Source organism: Equus caballus, chromosome 15, assembly GCF_041296265.1.
Source record: "Equus caballus isolate H_3958 breed thoroughbred chromosome 15, TB-T2T, whole genome shotgun sequence".
In the NCBI taxonomy this organism is placed as follows: domain Eukaryota; kingdom Metazoa; phylum Chordata; class Mammalia; order Perissodactyla; family Equidae; genus Equus; species Equus caballus.
In genome coordinates, this window is record NC_091698.1 from 56,412,979 (window position 1) to 56,435,962 (window position 22,984).

General features: G+C 42.7%; 1 long non-coding RNA gene across 1 annotated transcript in view; it reads left to right on the forward strand.

Annotated features, from left to right (window-relative positions):
- Positions 1–355: 355 nt before the first annotated feature.
- Positions 356–22,984, forward strand: part of LOC111768095 (uncharacterized) — a 32,145-nt gene continuing 9,516 nt past the window's right edge. Inside the window, exons 1-2 of the long non-coding RNA XR_002800147.2 lie at positions 356–495; positions 3,529–3,612. This is a non-coding gene — a long non-coding RNA (uncharacterized lncRNA). The remainder of the gene's footprint in view (positions 496–3,528; positions 3,613–22,984) is intronic.

The following is a 22,984-nucleotide window of genomic DNA, read 5'->3' on the forward strand; positions in this document are numbered from 1 at the left end:
TGTAGTCAGGGCAGACTTCATGGAAGAGGCAGCCCTGAGCTGCTTTTTCAAAGGAGACAGAGGATTTAGACAGGCAGAGAGAAGTGGGATAACTTAACAGAGGCAGGAAACTCCTCAAGCCCTGATGATCTCTAGCCCTGTAGGGAAGTCACAGCTTTTTTGGCCTGGGTTCAGGATGAACCTCTAATGTCAACCTGGACACCGGTCAGCTGAAGACAAAACTGTCACCTTGCGCTCCTCCCTGCCTGTCCTGCTCATGACAGTCACAACAAGTTTATAAGCAGCATTATCCCCCCAGAGGCAGGCAGGCAGCCAGCCTTTGCCACTGGTGCAGAGAGGAGATTCAACCAACCGAGGATCCTGCCAGAACAGGAAACCGTGAGCCGCGTCTGCCTGACTGCATCCTCTGAGGCACTTTCCCACCCTGTTCCTTGAGAGACGAGCCTTGGCGCGGCACCTGCCTCCCTGTGGATGTGCAGACGTGGCCTCCGGAAGGTGAGAAAGAGCCCTGGCTGACTTTTCTGAGACTTATTGCCTGGCTTGTCATAGGAGACTGTTGCCCCTCAGGCAGCTGTGTGCCCTGGGTGAGTGACTTCCTCTCTCCGGACTCAGTTTCTGAATCTGTAAACTGCGAGGGTGGACCAGATGGCCTTGGAGGTCCCTTCCAGGTCAGCTCTCTCCTGCCCCTCAAGGCAGATGGGGCAGGTGGGGAGGGCAGTGGAGCAGAGAGGAATTGAGAGGAATTCCCCAGCAGAGCTTCTTGGGAACCACTCAGTTCCCCATTCTGGTGCCACCTGCTCAGAGGTTGTGGGTGAGAAGGGTGCTGGCCTTGAAGCTGCATGGATGGGTAGCTTGGCCTCCCCAGATGTGCCCTTAGGCTTCTTGGGGTCTGCTTCTGGACCATCATGGAGCCCTTTCTTAGGCCTCTCTGGACTCACTGGGACAAGTTTGGTCTTGGTTTGAGCAGACAGCTGCCTGTGGTCCTGGGGAGGGAACTATCGCCCTGAGATGTTCATGCTGTATCTTGTGATTGCAGCAAGGGCTGTGTCGTTGACATGGTTGGGATCTGCAGGTCACTAGACACAGGTCGAGGGGAAGTGCCTCTCGTGGACTCCTGGGTGCAAACATGTCCTCACGCCCACAGTACATGACATCTGCAGAGCTGAGGTCAGAAGACCCTGCCGGAGGACTGCCCTGATGCTGGAAGGTTCCTTGAAGAATGAGGCCTGGAGAGGAAAGATGACTTTCCAGAGTTGCACAGCCAGCTGGGTACACAGCTGCAGCTAACTCCAAGTCTCCTGACTCCCAGGCCACAGTCCACGGGGCTCCCTCTTCCACCAGATTGAAAGGTGTTGGGAAGCTGGGCATACCACAGATTGAAACTTGACCTGCACCCCTGGGGTTCAAATCATTCTCTCCAAATGTCAGAGGAAGTGAGAGTGCAGGGCCTCTCTTCACATGTTGGAGCTGTAGGCGGGGCACGTGCTCTCAGCTCCAGGCAGGGCAGAGAAAGTTGTGGAAGGGCAGCCAACCAAGAAGCACTTAGGTAAGCCTTTGTGTGTGCCCAGTCTCGAGGTAGGCATTGCAGGGCATGAAGGAGCTTTAGGGCACGCACCTCACACAGCAATTTTACTGCAGCTGGTGAGGCAAATTCAACTCCCCAATTAATTGCAAAAACAACTAAATGTAAGCTCCTGTTTGTGTAATAAAATAGAAGAACATATATTTATATTTGCATAAAGAAAATCTGGAAGGATACAAAAAGCTAATAAAAGTGGTTAACTGATCAGTCACATGACAGGAGTGGGGGTAGGTAAGATGTCCTTTGTACCTTTTGGTTACAAGGATTTCTTTTGAACTATATGATGTATCATCTTTGCAAAAAATTAGGTATAAGCAACAATAACAAAACCAACCAATCACATGTTGAATTGAGTGACTAGTGGCCAAAGGAACTCAGAAAAAGCAGAGTTCAGAGGGTCTCCTAGAGCCTTCTCCGGCTCCTGGAAGATTACAATTAGAAGGGATTGTAGGTGCCATTTTTCCTGCTTTTCCACTCAATGCTGGATGTCTTGTACAACTGCCAAGACATGGCCCATCCAGTGTCGCTCGCCCAATAATTCCTGAGCCTCATGACAGCATGCACAGTGCTGTTCTGGGGATCATGATACACAAAGAGGTTAGTCTCTGTCCTCAGTGGCCTTATGTTCTCCAAGTGCATCTTTGACTGAATTGCCAAGGAGATTCTAAGTGTTGCAGGCAAAAAACAAGGTGCTAAGGGGCTCGGAAGAAGGATAAAATTAAGAACAGCAGCAGTGTTAAGGTAGCATTTGAAATAACTCTCAAAGGGTGAGTCACATTTTGACCATCAGAGGGCAGGAGTACCAGGTGGAGAGAGCATGAATAAAGACACAGACGTGGGCACGGTCAGGGAGTTTTCAGGATTGGCTGGAGATTAGGTCACGTGTGGCAGAATAGTGGGATGGAAATCTGAGTGGGGATCATATTGTGGACTGTATGGAGTGGATTTTCAACAGAAAATGGGGAACTGATAAAGATTTATGGGCATGTGCTTGAGTTCTAGAGATTCTCCAGGGAGTGAGCACTCTGCTTCATCTAAGAACCCACCAGCAGCTTCCTGGAAGCAGTAGGAATTGAGCTGGACCTTCAAGGATCAGTAGAATTTAGAAAGCATTCTTGGTGGGAGGAAGAGTGTAGGTCCAGTGTTGACGGGCACCACTGAAGGACTTTGAGCACGAGAGAGCATGTTGACTCTGTGCATTGGAAAGACAGATCTGTGCTATTTAGGACAGAATGGAGGAAGGATGCATGAGGCAGGGCGACAGGTGAGCAGGCTTTCTGCATAGCCCCAAGGCAAGATACTGACTTAGGTGGCAGTAGTGGGAATGGAAAGAGGCAGACACACTGGAAAGATCCATTTGTCTCCTAAGGCTAAGGTCCTCTTTGCTTGCATTTGACCCATTTGCCAGTCCTGAAGGAAGAGATCATCCTTAGCTCAACAATCCAAGCTCTCTGCTTACCAGATGTTTTCCTGGGTCATTTCTCCACTGTCTGTGCCACTGGCAGGGAGTGGCAGCCATGGTCACCCCAGCCCTGCTGTTCGTTGCAGTTTGGATTGTGTTTAGATTGTGTTGGTGGTGGGATAAACATTTCCATCTTGGGCATCTTCTGCCAGCCTGGAGGACAAGATGCTTAATGGTGATGAGAAGCCACTACTACAGCTAGACTCAATCTTCTCATTTTGCATGTAAAGAAACAGAGGTCCAGAGAGTTACAGGAGCATGCTCAAATCACAGAGAGAAGTAGGGATGCAGGAGCAGAACCAGGCCTTTGACTCCAAGTCCTGGACTTTTTAATTTTTTATATACCTCGTGGTCTCTGTTGAATAATGCTAATATTTACTGGGCACACACTGTGTGTCACACATTGTGTTAAAGCTTTCATATCATCATGTAATCCCCCCGGTGACCTATGACGTCGAGACTGTCATTATCCCTATCTTTTCAGATGAGAAAATGAAGGTCAGAGACATGAAGTCATTTTCCCAAGGTCACACAACGAGGAAGTTGCAAAGCTGGAATTTGAATCCAGGTCTGTCCGATTCCAATTATCTGTCCAAGTATAAGGAACCTCCTTAAAATTATTAATTAAAAACAATTAACACTCTCGATAGAAGTTCTTCTTTTAACATTTACTGTTTGAGAAGATATAGTGAACTCAGTAATGTCCTTAAGGGACTTTGTATTCGAATAGTCAGTGTCTACACACATTTTGGAAAATAAACATTTGGGAAATAATAGTGTGTGTATATGAAGACATGGGGGGAATGAACTTTTAGAACTCATCAGCTGGGTGGAGGAGGTAGTGAGTGAGGCGGGGGAAGGTGGTGTCTTGGGAAGCACGGTAAGGTGAGCAGTCTGATTGGAGTGAATTTTTAAAGCTTTTTAGGCGTCTCAGTAACCTGACCCACCAGCCTGTGGGTATGAATAAAGTCACACATTTGATTGGCTCATTATTCCCACCTGCATGACTCAGGACCTTGGGCCCCTCACGGTAGTACTCCTGAAACTCTCTGAGAGACATCAGGTGTAAACAAGCTTGTACCTGCTGATGGACCCTGATATTTGCTGTATGTCTTGCTGTGCTCCCCACGTTCTGCTCAGTGCCTCGGCTCCAACCTCCTGATGTACTGGAGGCCTGAGGTCTGTGGGAGAGTAGGAGGAGGGGAGGGGCAGGGCACTGCTTTCCTCTTTCTTGTTAGAGGCGTTTGTTGTGAGGGGGCCCCACCAAAGAGCTGCTTGAGCACCGATGTGTTACAGAGTTTAGGGAAACATTTGTTTCTAATTTTTAATTGAGTATTATTTATATTTATTAAAATGTGCAGATCTTTAGTGTTCAGTTCAATGAGTGTTGACAATTGTATATGCCTGTGTAATCAAAAACGGTAGAGAACACCCCAGAAATTTCTTTCATATCCCTTTAGGGTCAATTCCCCAGTCCCAAGGGAAAACCACTTTCTACTTTTTATCATCTTAGATTAGTTTTAACTTCATCTAAATGGAATCAAACAATATATACTCCTTCGTGTCTGGCTTCTTCCACCTGAAAAATGTTTTCAAGATTCATCCATGGTGTTGCATGTATCAATAGTTCATTTTTTTTTTCTAGGAAGCTTAGCCCTGAGCTAACATCTGCCGCCAATCCTCCTCTTTTTGCTGAGGAAGACTGGCCCTGAGCTAACGTCTGTGCCCATCTTCCTCTCCTTTATATGTGGGACTCCTACCACAGCATGGCTTGATGAGCGATGCGCAGGTCCGCACCCGTGATCCGCACTGGCGAACCCCAGGCCTCCAAAGCGGAATGTATGAGCTTAATAGCTGTGCCACCAGGTCGCCCCTCAGTAGTTCATTCTTTATACTGTTAAGTTATATTCCATCATATGGATGTGCCACAATTTGCTTTTCTATTCCCCTAAAGATGGATATTTGAGCTGTTTTTTGTTTTTGATTATTATGAAAAAAGCTGCTATTAGCATTCCAGGACAAGTCTCTTTTATGGAAGCATGTTTCCATTTTTCTTGTGTAAATATTAGTTGTGAAATGCTGTGCCGTAGGACAGATGTATATTTAACTTTATAAGAAACAGCCAAGTAGTTCTCCAAAGTGGTTGTACTATTTTATACTTGCACCAAGCACTATGTGCACATTTTACTTGCTCCCCATTGTCTCCAATGTTTGGCATTGCCAGTACTTTTTATTTTAGTCGTGCTAGTAGGTGTGAAATTATGGTTTTACTTTGCACTTCAAGATGTTGTTGAGCACCTTTTCATGTTTAATTGGCCATATCCTATTTTGTGAAGTGTCTTTTGCCTATTTTTAAAAATAGAGCCGTTGGTTTTTAAATACTTGATTTCTAGGTATTCTTTGTGTGTGCTGGATACACATCCTTTATCAGATATATATATTATAAACATTTTTTCCAGCCTGTGGATAGCCTATTCATTTTCTTGATAGTGTCTTTTGATGCACAGAATTATTTTTATTTTGGTAACACTCCATATACTATGACTACATAACAAATTATCCCCCAATCTTTTGACTTAAAATAATAACAACATTTATTTTGCTTGTGAATCTATAATTTTGGTAGGACTTTGTAGGAAGAGTTCGTCTCTGCTCCTTTTGGTGTCAGCTGGGATGGCTTAAAGTCTGGGGCTGAAATCATCCAAAGGCTTGATCACTCACATGTCTGGCCATCTTACTGTCAGCTTAGATCTTAGATGGGGCTGTTGGCAGGAATACGTACCACGACCTCTCCATGTGGCTAGGTTCCAAGGATGAGAGCATTCTGAGAAAGAGAGAGAGAAAGTCAGATGGAAGCTGTTTTCCTTTTCTGACCTAGCTTCAGAAATCACATAGCATCACTTCTGCTTTACTGTAAGGGTTGGAGCAGTTACAAGGTCACCCTGGTTCCAGAGGACAGTAAACTGGCTCCACTTCTTGGGTGGGGCGTGGCAAAGTTTTAGAAGAACATGTGGGACTGAAAGTATTGCTGTAGCCATTTTTCGAAAGCAAAATCTTCTTCAGACTAATTCTTATGCATCAATTTACTCTTTGTTGATTAGTGCTTTTTGCAATCGTTCTAAAAAATCTTTGCCTACCTCAAGACTGCAAAGATATTGTTCTATGTTTTCTTCTAAAAGCTATAGGGTTCTACTTTTTACGTTTAGGCCTATGATCTATCTTTCTTGGATTAATTGTTGTGTAAGGAGAGAGGTAGGTGTCGAGGTTCACTTTGTTTTTCATATACATACCCAGCTGATCTAGCATCATATGTTAGAAAGACTTTGTTTTTTAACAAAAGTTGAAATCAATTGACCATATATGTATGGGTTGATTTATGGATTCCCTACCTTGTTCTATTATTTTTCTATTTTTACATCAATTTCAAACTATAGCTTTATGATAAGGCTTGAAATCATATTGTATAAGTCCTCTGAATTTGTTGTTCTTTTTCAAATGTTTTGGATATTCTATGCCTATATAACTTTTAAGACTTAGCTTGTGAATTTTTCAAAAATGTCTGCTGGAATTTTTATTGGAATGGCGTTAAATCTATAGATCTATTTAGACAGAATGGATGATTAATAATAATTTGTCTTCCAAATCATGAGCTTGGTATATCTCTCCATTAGTCTATTTCTTTAATTTCTCCCTGAAAATAATTTTGTGTCTTGCACATTTTTCAACAGATTTATTTATAGATAATTAATGTTTTTTATATAATGTAAATAAGATTTAAAAAATTATTTTCTGATTATTCTTTGGTACTATGTAGAAATTAAATTACTATTTGTATATTGGCCTTGGATCCTGTGACCTTGCTAAATTCATTTATTAGTTCTGCTGCTTCTTTTGTAGATCCCATAGGGTTTTCTACCTATGCAATCGTATTGTCTGCAAACAGCAATAGTTTTACTTCTTTTCTAATAGTCATGTGTTGTATTTCTTTCTCTTGCCTGATTGCACTGTCTAGGACTTCTACTACAATGTTGAATAGAAGTGGCGAGAGTGGATATATAAATATGATATTAGCAGTAGGTTTCTTGTGGATCCTCTTTATCAGATTCTTTTTATCAGATGTGAAGATTCTCTCTTCATGTCTTCCTATATATGTATATATATACAGCTAAATTTGTTTTGCTAATATTTGGTTAAGGTCTTTTGCATTTATGTTCATAAAGGATATTTGTTTATATTTCTTTAATAATGTCTTTGTCAGCTTTTGACATCAGAGTTATATAAGCCTTATGTAACAAGTGGGGAAATGTTCCCTCCTCTGATTTCTGAAAGCGCTTGTGTAAGATTGGCATTAATTCTTTCTTAAAGGTTTACATAATTAATTATTGAAGTCATTTGGGCCTGGGCGTGTCTTTGTTGATAGGTATTTTATTATGAGTTTAATTGCAGTAATAGACATAGGACCATTTTGATTTTCTATTTCTTCTTATTTCAGTTCTGGTAGGTTTTACTTTTCAAGAAATGTTTCCATTTTATATAAGTTGTTGATATTTTGATATCCATTTGTTCATGACATCCCATTGTTATTCTTTTAATATCTGTAGGATTTGCAATGATATCTCCTCTTTTACTCCTTGGTAATTTGTGTTTTCTTTTTTCCTTGACCAATTTCCCTAAGGATTTATGAGTTTTATTAATTTTTTCAAATATCCAGCTTTTAATTTTTTTGTTTTCCCATTTTCTATTTCATTTATTTCTGTTATTAATTTTATTATTTGCTTTCTTCTACTTAATATTTGTTTTAAACTAATGTTTTTTCTTGCTTCTTAAGGTAGAAACTTGTGTCTTTGATTTACTCCTTTCTTTTCTAATATAGGCATTTAAAACTAAATTTCCCTCTAAGCCCAGCTTTATCTTCATCCCACAAATTTTATGTTGTATTTTCTTAATTATTCTATTAGAAATATTTTCTAATTTCCTCTGTGATTTCTTCTTTGACTTATGGGTTATTTAGAAGTGGGTAGTTAAATTTTGACATATTTCAATATTTTCTAGGTATCATTGTAATTGATCTATAACTTAATTCTCTATTGTCATCAGAGAATATTATTTTGATATTTTGATATGATTTTGAGACTGATAAATTTTTAGTATTTGTTTTATGGCCCATATAGTCTCTTGGTGAATATTTTAGGTGCACTTGAAATTAATGGCCATTTGCATGTTTTGGGAGTAGAATTTTATAAATGTCGATTATGTCAAGCTGTCTAAAAGTAGTGTTCAACCCTTATACCCTTACTGATTTTTTTTTTTGTCTATTTGTTATACCAATAACAGAGAGAAGGATGTTAAAGTCTCCAACTATGAATGTGGACTTCTCTATTTTTCTCTTTAGTTCTGTCAATTTCTGCATTGTGAATTTTGGAACCCTACTGTGAGTGTATACACATTCAGGACTGTTAGATCTTCATGTTGAATTGACTCTTTTACAATTACAAAATGCTCTCTTTGTCTCTGGTAATTTCTTTTGTCCTGAAGTCCTTGTCTGATTTTGTTTCTTTAAAGATTTTATTTTTCTTTTTTTCTTCCCCAAACCCCCTGGTACATAGTTGTGTATTTTCAGTTGTGGGTCCTTCTAGTTGTGGCTTGTGGGACGCCGCCTCCGCATGGCTTGATGAGTGGTGCCATGTCCGCACCCAGGATTTGATCCCGTGAAACCCTGGGCCGCTGAAGCAGAACGCATAAACTTAACGGCTGCACCACGGGGCCGGCCCCTCGTCTGATTTTAATATTGCACACCAGCTTTCTTCTGCTTAGTGTTTACATAGAATATCTCTTTCTACTCCTCCTTTTAGTTTGTGTCTTTATACTTAACATATTACTTTTAAATAACATATAGGTAAGTCTTACTTTTTTAATCCAATCTGACAATTTATGCCTTATAGTTGGTGTTTTTAATCTATTTACATTTAATGCAACTAAATGTATGATTGAGTTTAAGTCTACCATTTTGGTATTTCCATCATATTTTCTTTGTTTCTCATTTCCTTTTTTTCTTGTCTTCTTTTGGATGAATTAAGTATTTTTTTAGCCTTTTATTTTGTCGTTTGCATTGACTTTTTAGCTACACTTTTTGTGTTATTTCTACAGCATTTCCTCTTTAGAAAATAAAGTATGTATCTTTAAATGATCACAATCTACCTTCAAATATGTTCAGACATTATGAACCATGTCAGGACCTTACAGCAGTGATCCATTTACCTTCCTCTTGCCCTTTATGCTTTTGTTTTCATATATTTTACTTGTATTTATGCTATAACCCCCTCATAATATATTATTATAATTTCTTTGTTTTTAAAAGTCAACAGTTTTCTTTTGCAGAAGTTTGTCTTTATCTTCTTCCCTCTCTCTGTCTCTCTCTCTATGCAGAAGTTTATCTCTCTCTCTCTATATGTATGTGTGTATCCCCTCCAGAAAAGGGAATCATCCTTTTTTTTGAGGCGTGTGTTGGGGGATGAGTCAATCTAGGTCTGGGCTTCATTGCCACTAAAGTTAGATTAAATCTGCCACTGCCTTAAAGCAATTTGAAGAAAGAATCAAGACTCTTTTTAACAGGACTTGGGATCTGAGCTCTGGTGAGATTCCAGAAAATTCCTTACGCTTGATAATCTGGCTGAGAGTCTTTTTTTTTTTTTGCTCTCTGGAGAGTATTCTCTTTGCTCTGCAATTTTATCCCCAGGTTCTGCATCTTGAGGGTTCTTTCTCTGCCTAGATGTCCTGCCCACATCTCCTAGAGGATGGCTACAGTGCCCTTGGTGGAGGCCCAGAGTGCCTCGGAGGGATTTCTCTGGGATCTCCTGCGCCACCCCCAGCTTCAGCCTTGCACTGGGGAAGTCCCTGGGCACTCAAGGGGATCTGTCTTAGCCTTCTTGCCCTACCCTGCAGACTTGACATACCATCTCTGGGCCTCGATGAGAACAATAGGAGAGAGTCAGTTGGGAGGTGTAGACTCACCGCTGGCTGGGGCTCCTCAGGGTCTTAATCTGTCCCGCCAACCCACTCACTACTTTAAGTTTGTCAGGTTTCTCCTTACCGCCATCCATGGCAGATTCCTCTTTCTCTGATACTTCACCAGTAGTGAAAGCATCATGGCTTTCTTCTTGCCAGGAAGGAATCATCACTTTCTGAAATTTAGTTCATTTTCACTTCTTTACATCTTTAGCTCTCTCATGGTTTTTAAACAATTGTGATTTTGTAGTTTACCTGGCTTGTTCTCATTGTTAGGGTGGAAGCAACAGTCTGTTGTGATTTTCTGCATCCTAACTGCAAGCGAAGCTCATTCTTTCTATTTTTATTTACTTTCTGTGTCCAGGACTAGACAGCTATCCATGCAGCTGCGATAGGGGTAGGTTTGAGTGACTCCAACTCCAACTCTCTTCTCCCTTTCTGTGTCAAAGGCGTTCTGTTGCATGAAGCTCATAATTTCCCGACTCCTTCTCTAAGGAGGAGTCGTCCCCAGAGAGGCTCTTCAGACCCCATTGAATGGGTTTCTGTTGGGCCCAGCCCATCAGTGTTCCAAAGATATCTGCATCTTACTATTCAAGGTGTGGCACACTCCCCCTGCCCCTCAGCTACACACAGCATCGTATTATAGTGAGAATACCTCGGAGAGGGGCAACATCTTGAGAACATTTACAGGTTGGTGACATCAAGCCTACAGAAATGAAGAGATCTCAGGCTAGGGGTGGGAGCAGGGCACTCCTATGTACTAGCATTTACTTGGTGTCTACTTTGAGTCACCCTTTTTCACAATTAATCCTTGTAGGAGCCCCTTGAGATGGATATTTTCACTTTACACATAAGAAAGCTGAGGCTCAGAGAGTTTATATGACTTGCTTAAGTGGTAGAGCTGGGATTTGAACTCACAGCTGACTCACTCCAAAACTGAGACTTTTTCTTTTTTCTTTTTTTGTCTTTACCAACATAGAGGAAGGCACAGCAGAAGATGGAAATGGGCAGACCACTGCTTCCTGGTCTGGCCTGGAGCTGACCCTGCAGAGATGGTCACAGGGTCAGAGCCAGCAGTGGGGGCTCTAGTTTCTGAGACCAGAGCTCTTCCACTCAGGACTCCGCCACAAGCACACCATGTATTTGCTGGGTGACCTTGAGCAGTTCCTTTAATTTTTTTTCTGAACATCAATATTTTTCTGAAACACTGAGTTTCCCCAAATCCTTTGGGAAATTAGAAGCAGCTACTCCATGGGTCCTCTTTTCAACAGATCTCTTTCCCAATAACTGGATTTGTAGAAAGGAGAGGAGCAAAAACAGCAGCCCCTACACCCACCCTAGTTCCCACCCATCCCAATCTGCACAAGCCTTCTCTCCATGCCAGAGGCCACCTCTCTCTTGGCCTCTTCTCCCCGGCACAGCCGCTAACGCAGGAAAAGCCAAAGTGTAATTAGTTAATAGCAGAGCTCCTCTGTTAATGGAAAGGGCATTTCAAACTTACTTATGCAAGCTGATACTGTGGGATTTGTCAGAAACCATCAATAGGATGCAACAGAGAGGACTCGCAGGTCACTTGTCAAGTGGGGACAAAGCTTGTCTTGTTTAAGCTGTGAGACCCAGAGTGGCTCTCCGGACCACCAGCTGGCTTGGAAGTAAGAGTACTGGGAGCAGAAGCTGGGAGCCCTGTTCCGAACATCTTCCCCTGGTAATAGCCATTTTTCAGGACTGTGCTACATACTCAGCTAGCATTATCTCAGCTTCTCTTCTCTACAACCTCATGAGGTAGATGCTATTACTGTCCTCATTTTATGGTTGAGGAAATTGAGACTTGGAGAGGTAAGTCACTTGACTAAGGTCAGGCAAGTAGTCAGTGGTGGGCCTGGGATTTGAACTCTGGACTGCATGAATTCTAGGTGGTTCACCACTTTGCCTGGTGCCTCCTCACTCAGCAGCTGGGGAGCTCTAAAACCTGAGTTACTAAGAGAAGATGACGTTTGGATCTTCTTAAGGCTGGTAGTTGATCAGGCTGGTGAACCCTCTTCCTGGGCTCATGGCCACACACTGCTCAGACTCCTTTGCGGTTGGGTTAGTTATGTGACTGAGTGCTAGCCAATGTAGTGGGAGCAGAAGTGCACTCCCCCCACCCCTACGTGATCCTTGTCTCTTTTTCCCTTCAGGCTGACTGAAGTGGAAGTGATTCCCAGGGTAACCTTGTAAGCCATTGTCAAAGATGGTGGATCTACAAGTTAGAAAGAGCTTGGGTCTCTGATTCACAATTTGGAAGGGAACATTCCTACCAGAAACACCTGTATCAGACTCTTCTATTGTCTTAAACCACTTAGATATGAAGGTTTATCAGTTCCAGCAGCCAGTCTCACCTTAAGCAATAAAAGTGTTACCCACCAGGAAGGGTTTGGAAGGTCATGGAGGAACTGAGGGAGCCGCCCTTAATACTCTCTGTGACTAACCTGCCCAGGGTAGTAGGGGTGAGCAAGCTTGGTCTTTGTTGTACAGATGCAGGTTTGGGTGCAGGCGTCACCAGGGGTTGGCTGGGAGACTGTGAGCCCTTCATTTAATTTTTCTGAACATCATTATTATTTGAAAATGAGATTGATGTTTACATCATTCTGTATAAATCTAATTCATTCAGCAAATTTTATTGAGCACTTACTACCTGCCAGTGATTGTTCTAGGCTTGGAAACAAAGACAGAATCCCTGCCCTTACAGAACTCCCATTCTGGTGGTGTTGGAGGAGGAGGCTGGACAGTAAATTAAGATGTGAATATGTCACGTGGTGATAAATGATACGGAGAACTAATAACGCAGCAAGGGGGAATGAGGAGACCCGGAGTAAGGGGGTCAGGGCCAGGTGGTCAGGGAGGGTGTCTTGAATTGAGGGTGCTTGAGCAGAGACCAGAAGGAAATAAGAGAGTGAGGCATGTGGGTGTCTAGGCTGTGGCTGGAGTGTGCAGGGGTGGGAGGAGCAGCGAGGTGGTTGGTGTGGCCGATGTAGTGAGGGAGAGGGGTAATGTGACAACGTGGGAAAAAGCATCCAATGTGATACCTTTCAATAAATATTAGAGTCCTTCCTTCCTAGGTGACGGCTTTGTAGTCCCCCGAGGAAGTCCCCATGGCTAAAAACAAACAAACAAACAAACAAATAAAAATTGAAGCATGTCAAACACAAATTTCCCTTATTGACTGGGTTGATGCTTGAAATTTCACCAAAAGTATTGTTCTTTTAGTCTAATCCTTTGATTCCTGTATCATGCAAATACTTCTGGCAAAGGATAATATTCTGAGCTATTTTTATTTTTTATGCTTTAAAGGGGTTGACTGCAAGTTTGACCGAGGTTGGTAGGAGAGCAAGGTTTGAGAGAGGTAACTGGGTTTCCGGAAAGGGGTGAAGTAAAGATTGAGCTAGGGCCGGGGAAATGGGGGCAAAGGGAGGCTGTGGAAACTTAACTCTGGCTGAGCTCACGTGTTGAAGCTCTTGTGTGTTGTAGTTTTAGGTGGGCGTCAAAGGAACTTATATCTGCAGACACCATTGATTCAAAGAAAGGAGCGCTCCTAACTTGGGAGGTTGCCTTGCATTGAAAGAATGAGTTCCCTATATCCCCAGGAAGGGGTGACCCCTGCCCTCTAGCCTGTCACTGAAGACCAACAGAGGAGAGAGCCCCACAGAGCACAGATAAGTGTCAAAGGTCTGTGTGCCCCTAGGCTCCTGTCCCCTGGGCTCCCAAAATGCCCATTGTCACCATTCTTGGTTGCAGACAACAGAAACCATTCTGTTTCAAGAAGAAAATGGATTTTATTAAGTGATGTTTCGTCCCCTCACAAGAATCATTAGGAATTGAGAAAGAAGCAGGTTCAAGGTTAAGTTTCCAGGAAAAATGCCCCAACCACACTGTGGTTGATTGGTCTGAAGATGAAATCACCATTGCATCTCCTGAGAACTCAATGCCAGGAACTCATCATCTCTACTTCATGCTCTGCTGCCTCCAGCATTAGGGCCACTTTTGTGTCTGGAACTGGACCTGGTCCCCCAAGGCCTGAGGCCTCTAGGGTCCGCCAAAGGGATTCCCTTGGCAAAACCTGGTTATTCACGTTGCCCGCTTCCTCTTTTCCAGAACAAAATCTTATGTGGATGTGTGTAATGGCAGAGCTAGGTAACAGGCCTGCGTCTTAGTTGCAAAAGAAGGTGCGAGTTTGAGTTGTGACTACATTGAGGAGGCAGAACTGATATCACGGGAATTCCCCCTAATATAGAAAAGATTGATAAAGATATGACCAATGTTGCCTGAAAGCAATGTCTCCAGAGGCCCTTATTAAAATTTAAAATCTTACTTAGAACCAAAGGGCTAGATTACCTTATCAGGCCCTTGGAAAGAAAGATGCCCAGGAAGGCGGTCTTTGTCAAAGAGTAGTCACCAAGGACTATAACTGTCGACTGAGGAATGTTACCAAGGAATGTTGACTGAGGCATGGCAGAGGGGCATGCTGGGTGTGGGGTCCTCATGAGCACGCAAACAGCCACAGGGAAGGGGAAGGAGCCCAGGCAAGCTTATGTGGGCTTGGTCTTTCTGACAGTACCCCACCCTACACAGAGAACAAGGCCTTCATGGGAAATAACGGGGAAGGCAAAAAACTCTTCTGAGTTTGGTTTGTGTGGGGACTTAATTACTGAGTTATTCTGACGCCTGCATAAACTCACAGCTCAGAAAAGTGAAGAATTCTTTCTGAGAAAGTTCTGGTAAACAGAAGCCCATAAGCACTTAGAGGAACCCAGGGATGTTTTCCATTTATCCTGAGCTGGACACCAAACATATGTGTTCATCTTTCGTTGCCCACTTAGAAGGCCTCTTCCTGTCTTGGGTTAATAAATTTCAGGTTTGAAGGAGATGACATCCATTTCTATTTTCTGATCTGACCTGATACCATTTAGAAATTTTGAATAAACTGGAACCCCTATCTTAAACTGCAAAGCACAAGTCAGAACTCCAAGATGACTCAGCAAAGAACTCCTCACACAACTCAGGCACAGATGAGCTGGCGTTCTCCAAAGAACTTTCCTACAAAGCGTGAGATTCTCTGGGCCGGGTGAGGCATGATCAGAAAGTAGAATTTCATCGCCTGCTTCAAAACAAGCTTCTAGTCTCGACTGGGCCCGGCTGTCTCTCACCTCCTTGTTCACACCACCATACCTTGTCTTCAGCTGGTCCCGTTGCCTGGCTTGCCACGCATCAAGGCAGGCCACCTGCCTCTTCCTCCAGGAAGCCTATTCCTCATGGCATGCATCTTCCCGGCAGCTTCAGTCTGACCATTTTGGGAGATGGGACGCAGAATGGAGAAGTTGCTGTGGAAGTCCTGGAGGCCAGTTCCGGTCTGACTGTTGGGCTGCAGGACCCCTGCAAAGCTGACTCCTGAAGTCATCACATTGATGGCGTTTTGTCCCTGAGCCTGTCTTGGTTTTAATTTCCCTGCTAAGTTTCTGTTCCCCAGCAACATATGACCCCCTTTTTCTACATCAGTAACCTCAGTGGTAGCTCTCACCATGTTAAACAACTGTCTGATTTGGCATGGAAAAAAGCAGTCAATTGTTTCTTTTAATTCTTAACGTTTTAGGCCCTGGGAGCGTTTTAAGCAACTATTTAATGAGAGGACTTCTGGTGAAGCATAGGTAAGATCTTAAAGGCTCTAATTGCTCCCTGGAGAAAGCTGTCAGGGTTAAGCAAGCTCGTTGAGGTTGTGTACGTGGAGCAGGACAGGAAAACAAGGCCGAAGGGAGAGGCAGAGGCTGCAGGGGAGAGGTCCCCGAGTCTGGCGGGGGAGACTTCTTCCACCTGGAAGTATTTCTAGAGCTGTGCCTTGCACTGTCTCCAGTGGATACCTGCTGGCAGACCGCTGTGCCCCCAGATGGTCAAACAAATGACTTACTTTTTCCTGGATCTAGTTGCCTTCTAATTTGGAAGCCAAATTACAGTTCTTTCTTCTCCTCTTTCATTTAAATACAAAACCAAACCAAACCAAACTAAACCCCAAACTCTGTTTTCCCTTCTAACTTCCACTTGAACTTCTTATTTGTGCTTCCTTCATTTGTTTGTTCACCACACCACCACACCGATATTCATAAAGTGCCTCCTGGGTTTCAGGCACTGCCCTAGGCACTGGGGATGCACCCAATTACTTGTGTAGATTTAGGGGCAATAAAATGAATTTATGCACAAGAGACAAGAAAACATAGAGGGACACCACATCTGCTGGCAGGGGGCGTCTCCCAAGGTGGAATCCCACAAGAATGCTGGTGTTTGGGGCAAGCCAATATCCTCCCACCCCCAAGTTAGGGCTGTGTGAGGTATAATGGGAGAGTTCTGTCATATAATAATAAAATTCATTGTGTGCCCAAGGCACGTGGAGAGCGAGGCACTTTGGAAATGGGGCTCAAATCGACTTCTTATTTAATTGAAACAAAAAGCCCTTTGTATGGGCCTTCCCCACTCCAGCCCCATGGAGGTGGTCTGCTCCTCGACAGCAGCCCCTGCAGCTGCCTCGGGTAGAAACGCTGCCTGGCTCCGAATAGCCACGCTGTCTGTGACTATTACATGGGCCTAAGTGGGTTTAGGAGCTGTACCCTTGGAATTAAGTAAGAAAAATGGAGGCCAGAGCAGGGCACATTGTAGCCCAGACAATTCAGTCTTCTCTTGATGTGAGTGAGACCTAAATTGGGAAGTATCTGGCTGATGGCAGGGGCAGATAAACGTTACAGATTTGATGTAATCCCAGACCTCAGGCTTGAAACTGAGCTTGACCCTTCCCGTTGAGCACTTTTATGCAATACTACTGGACATGTAGTAACGAGAAAGGAAACGGAGGAAGGATGTCGCTGCAGCCATATGTCAACTCCAGGAGAGAAGATGAGAGGGACAGCAGGGCAGGAGATGTGCAGTGAGTCAGAAGTTGAAAGAACAAAAGAAAATTCTGTAAAGTTAGGGCTAGCGTGTCCTCGAGGAGACAAACGAGCCGTTGTGAGGTGAGGGGGCTGGTCTTCCATCGTAGGATACGGGAAGTGTGTGTGTTGGGGGTAGCTGGCGTTGTCATCTGACTGTTTAGAGGTCCAACACAACCATATGGCCTGAAATTCAATTTATAAGAATTACAAGTTACACTCATATGTCCTCATACGCTCGAGTATTAGGGAAGGTGGAACAGGTATCACTATGCCTGCCTTTCGGATGGGGAAACTGAGGCACAGGGTGTTGACATGACTTACTCAGGGTTGTACAACAAGTGAGTGAATTTTGCATAAAATGCAATGTTTGCCTCCTGTCCTCCCATAGTGATGGTGCCCTGAATTTATGGAGGACATTTGCCTTTATTATCTCATTGGACCAGCCCAACAACCCTGTGGGAGGTGGCATGGGTGAGAAAACTGAGGACCGAAGAAAGACTGAGAATGGTCTTGAACTCCCATTTCTTGAGTAGGCCGTGTGCTTTATGTATATTATTACGGAAAACACAGTCTATTAAAGGTGGGCATCATTTATCTCTATTTTAAGATGGGGAGGCTGAATCATGCGCAAGTAGGAAACGTGCCCAAGACCATCCAACCAGTCAATGGTAGGCTTGAGATCCAGACCCAGGTGTCTGACCCCAAAGCCTGGGCCGTCCCATCATGACAGACGGACTACCACTGCCCACCACCAGCTCGTAAATGCCCTGCAGCCAGTAAGGGCAGAGTCAGCATTACAGCACCATTTTCCCACTCCCAACGCTGCCAGCAAGCTGCTTGTACAGTAACAGCTCGGTAGTGAAGAGCAGGAGTGTGAAATCAGGGAGGTCTGAGTTCATACTAGCGGAATATCCAGGGTAACTACTTAGTGTCTCTCAGGCCCAGTCACGACCTCTGTATTTTTTTTAATTTAACTTTTATTTTTAAATTTTTATTTATTCTTTTGAGGAAGATTAGCCCTGAGCTAACATCTGTGGCCAATCCTCCTCTTTTTGCTGAGGAAGGCTGGCCCTGAGCTAACATCCATGCCCATCTTCCTCTACTTTATATGTGGGATGCCTACCACAGCATGGCTTGCCGAGCAGTGCCATGTCTGCACCTGGAATTCGAACTGATGAACCCTGGACCGCTGAAGCAGATTGTGTGAACTTAACCACTGCACCACCGGGCTGGCCCCACGACCTCTGTAAAATAAAGATGAACCCCCCTGGAAGGTTGTGGTGCAGGTTAAGGAGGGTAAACCGCTTAAAGCAGCACTCAAGGTGTGGTGACCACTTAGCAGCTGGTGGCCAGGGGAGGGTGGGACAGGCCAGGCGCCTGGGTCCTGACTTGATCTGTCCATGTTGCCCTATCCTGGCCCCTCCTCATTTCCACAGGCAGCACACATTTTCGAAATCTTCCTGTGCTTTCTCTCTCTCTTCTCCTCTCCCGAGTTTTTGCCGTGGGTGTGAAGTAACCTCTTTTTTCTCTCATATATGCCAAAGCCAAAGTGTAAGGGTGCAGGACGGAGCAGTTAGCTCCCTGCCTTCCTGACCCCTCCTTGGCTTCTGTATCAGTCAGAGGTCTTCAGAGAAACAACGAGAACTTGGCTCACGTGACTGTGGGCGCTGGCAAGTCTGAAATCTGTAGGGCTGGCTGGAAGCTCAGGCAGGAGGCAGAATTTCTTCTTCTTCAGAGAAACCTCAGTTTAGCCTTTAAGGCCTTGCTACTGACTGGATAAAGCTCACTTCCATTATCCTTTCCTTAAAGTCCACTGATTTTAGATATCAGCCACATCTACGAAGTGCCTCCACAGCACCACCTAGGTTAGTGTTTGGTTGAGTAATTGGGTACTGCAGTCTAGCCAAGCTGATACACAAAACTAACCATCATGGCTTCCATTGCCACCCTCGGACGACGGTTCTCAACTGACCTCTTTCTTCTTCATCTGACGTGCCGGCTCCTTTTTCCTCTGCTTGCTCTTTAAATATTGGTGGTCTTCAAGTTCCATTGTCGGTACTTTGCTGATTCTAGGTCCTCCTAGAATCTTATCTCCTTGTAGCAGCTAAACCTCTCCCTATACACCATCTGTTGCCTTGTTTGTATTTCCAGAAGCCTATTTCTAACTGGCTGTTGAACACCTCCACCAGGTGCCCCCCTCAGCCTCTCCCTGATTCCCTGCTCCAACCTGTCTGCTCTGCTGAGTTCTGCCTTCCCATTTCACCTGGCCAGCCCAACCAGAAATCTGCTTGCCCTTCTTGGCTCTTCTCTCTCCCTCACTCTGCACATTCCATTGGTGACCAAGTCCTGCTGATTTTTACCTACTAAATGTCTCATTCACTCAGTTAAGAAAATGCTTATTATCTACCTTTGTGCCAAGCTAGCCTCCAGAGCAGGGTTTTTCAACCTTGGTGCTATTGACATTTTGGGTCACATAATTCTTTTTTTTTTTTTCTTTAACCGGTGACTGACCTCTATGTTATTATTATTTTTTTGAAGTAATTTTATTGGGGTTTTACTGGTTTATAACATTGTTTAATTTTGGGTGTACATTATTGATTATCAATTCCTGAATATACTTCATTGTGCTCATCCCCAGTAGTCTAATTTTTATCCATCACCATACATATGTATCCCTTTGGCCCTTTCAACCACCACTCAACCCCCTTCCCCTCTGGTAACCATTAATCTGTTCTCTTTATCCACGTATTTGTTATCTTCCACATATGAGTGAAATCATGCAGTATTTGTCTTTCTCTGTCTGGCTTATTTCGTTTAACATCATACCCAAAAGGTCCATCCATGTTGTTGCAAATGGGACAATTTTGTCTTTTTTATGGCTGCGTAGTATTCCATTGTGTGTGTGTGTGTGTGTGTGTGTGTGTGTGTGTGTGTGTGTGTATGTGTGTGTGTGTGTGTGTATACCACATCTTCTATCCATTCATCTGTAGAAGGGTCCTTGGGTTGCTTTCACATGTTGTCTATTGTGAATAATGCTGCAGTGAACATAGAGGTGCATAAATCTCTTTGGATCATTGATTTCAAGTTCTTTGGATAAATACCCAGTAGTGGCATAGCTGGATCATATGGTATTTCTATTTTTAATTTTTTGAGAAATCTCCATAGTGTTCCTTAGTGGCTGCACCAGTTTGCATTCCCATCAGCAGTGTATGAGAGTTCCCTTTTCTCCACACACTCTCCAACGTTTGTTGTTTTTTGTCTTGGTGATTATAGCCTCTCTGACTGGTGTAAGGTGATATCTCATTGTAATTTTGATTTGCCTTTCTCTAATAATCAGTGATGGTGACCATTGTTTCATGTGTCTTTGGCCCTCTGTATATCTTCCTGGGGAAAATGTCTGTTCGTGTACAGATAATTCTTTTTGTGGGGAGTATCCTGTGCATTGTACGATATTTAGCAGCATCCCTGGTTGCTAAGGCTACTGTAACAAAATACCACAGACTGGGGGCTTTCACAACAATGTTTATTTTCTCACAGTTCTGGAGGCTGGAAGTCCAAGATGCAGGTGCTGGTAGGGTTACTTTCTCCTGAGGCTTGTCTCTTTGGCTTGCAGACAGCCACCTTCTCAGTGTGTCCTCACATGGCCTTTTAAGGACCACGGTCATACTGGATTTGGGCCCCATCCTAAAGGCCTCACTTTAACTTAATCGTTTTAACTTAATTGATGACGTTATCTTCAAATACTGTTATATTCTGAGGTACTGGGGGTTGGCACTTGAACATATGAATTTTGGAGGGATAAAATTCAGGCCATAAAACACTAGACATCAATAGCACTCCCTGCTCTGGGTTGGGACAACAATTAAAATGCCCAGATAGTGCCAAATGTTCCCTGAGTCCAAAATTGCCCAGCTTGAGAACCATGGCTCTACACGGCAGTGTTTTTAACGCTGGCTGCACCTTGGAATCACTTGGAGAAATTGAAAAAAAAGAAGAAACCCAATCATAGAGATACTGATTTAATTTCTTTGGGTGGAGTAGGGAGTATTTTGTAAAAGTGTTCCAGACTATTCTAATGTGCAGCAAGGAGTGAGAACATTCTAGTAGTGTGAGAGTGAGCAAGAGAGACATTAAACAACAAATTTCATGATTAAAATTTTACAACACAGTTAAGATTATATTATGCATACTGTTTTGTAACATTTTCTTTAGCAATGTATCTTGAACATTTTCTTGTGTCATTAGACAATCTATAGATAAAATTTTAATGAGTACGTGTGGTTATGCTCCAAGTCACTTAATCAGGGCCCTTTTATACCTTTTAGGGGGTTTAAACTCTTCCCTATTGAAGTAATACTGCAGAGAATATTCTTGTATGCATATCTTTGTAAGCAGCTTCGATCATTTTCTTAGGGTAAAATTCGAGAGGTGGAAATCCTGGGTCAAAGGGGTGAATATTTGCGTGGTTTTTGATACATATGACTAAATCTCTCCTCAGAAGTGTTGTACTAATTTACAGCTCTGCCAAGGGAATACATAAAAAAGCTATTACCCTGTATCCTCACCAGCCTGGGATAATTCAATTTTTGAAATTAAATGAAACCTGGTGCCTTGTTTCAGTTTGAATTTTTTTGGTTGTTATTGAAGCTAACATTTCAAACACCTCTACGTTATCTGAATTTTTCTTTTTGAACTGCTTGTCTGTGTTCTTTGTTTATTTTTAATGATATTTTTGTTATTTTTCTTATAAATTTGCAAGACCTGGTTGTAAGAATATTAATTCTTTATAGGTTACATGTTGCAAATGTTTTCATCAAGTTAGTATTGGCCTTTAGTGTTTGCTTCTGTCTATGTTTATTTCTGGAAGGAACTTTCATGTAGTTAAATCTATTAATTTTTCCTCCTTCCCTTAATGTCTCCCTCCTTTTCTTCATTCTTTCCTAATTTTATTCATAGAAAAGTGTTCTGTACCTACCATCAGATTAATATTCATCTACATTTTTATTCTTTTATAATTTTTTCAATCCATTTGGAATTTTGGCATGACGTGTCAGGTTAGGACTGAATTTTATATTTTATTTCAAATAGTTACCCAGTTGTCCTAGAACCACTTCTTAAAAATTTTATCTTTTCCTGTTCGTTTGAAAATTTCCTGACTAAATTCTTATCTGGTTGGGCGTGTTTCAGTGCTTTCTGCTCTGTTCTGCAATGTTTTATTTACTAGATTTATAATTTGTTTTGGCAGCTGAAGTTCAACTTCTCCTCATTATTCTTGATTTTTCAAAACAATTTTTGAAATTCAAAACCATTTTTTTCCCCAGATTTCCAAAATTCCTATTGTGATTTTGAGTAAAAGTCCATTAACTTGGGAGAGAATTTACAGCTTTCTAACATTAAATCTCACCTTTCAGACACAATATGTAACACCTGCTATTCTCCAGTCTTCTTTATCCATCCTTTATAAAGGTCCTGCACATTTCTCCTTAAACTTATTCCAAGATACTTTGTATTTTTGTTGCTATTGGAAATGGAACCCTTTACCCATTATATTTACTGGGTAGTTACTGCTGCTATTTTAAGAAGCTATTGTTTTATATGTTTATTTTGTAATCTTCTAGTTGACCGGGTAATTAGTTTCAGTGGTTTATGACCTTGAGTTTTCTGGGTTGATGACTATCAGTTAGGCAAATATTGTTAATTTGGTCTCCTTTTCAATGTTTGCATTTCTTATTTCTTCTTGTCTTACTGCATTGGCTAAACGTCCAGAAAAAAAATTCAGCTACAGTGGGACTAATGAGCATACGAAATCTGCCCTTAATACACTTTGATCTTTTTACTTTTACTAATAAGAGATTGGCCCAAATTTTGTTAGACTGTGTATTGTGCTGTTTTTGTCTTTGTCAGATTTTCGTATTGGCATTAGGACAAGTTCACAAAATAAAGGAACTTTCAAAAAAATTATATGGTCTGGAACATTTTAGGTAG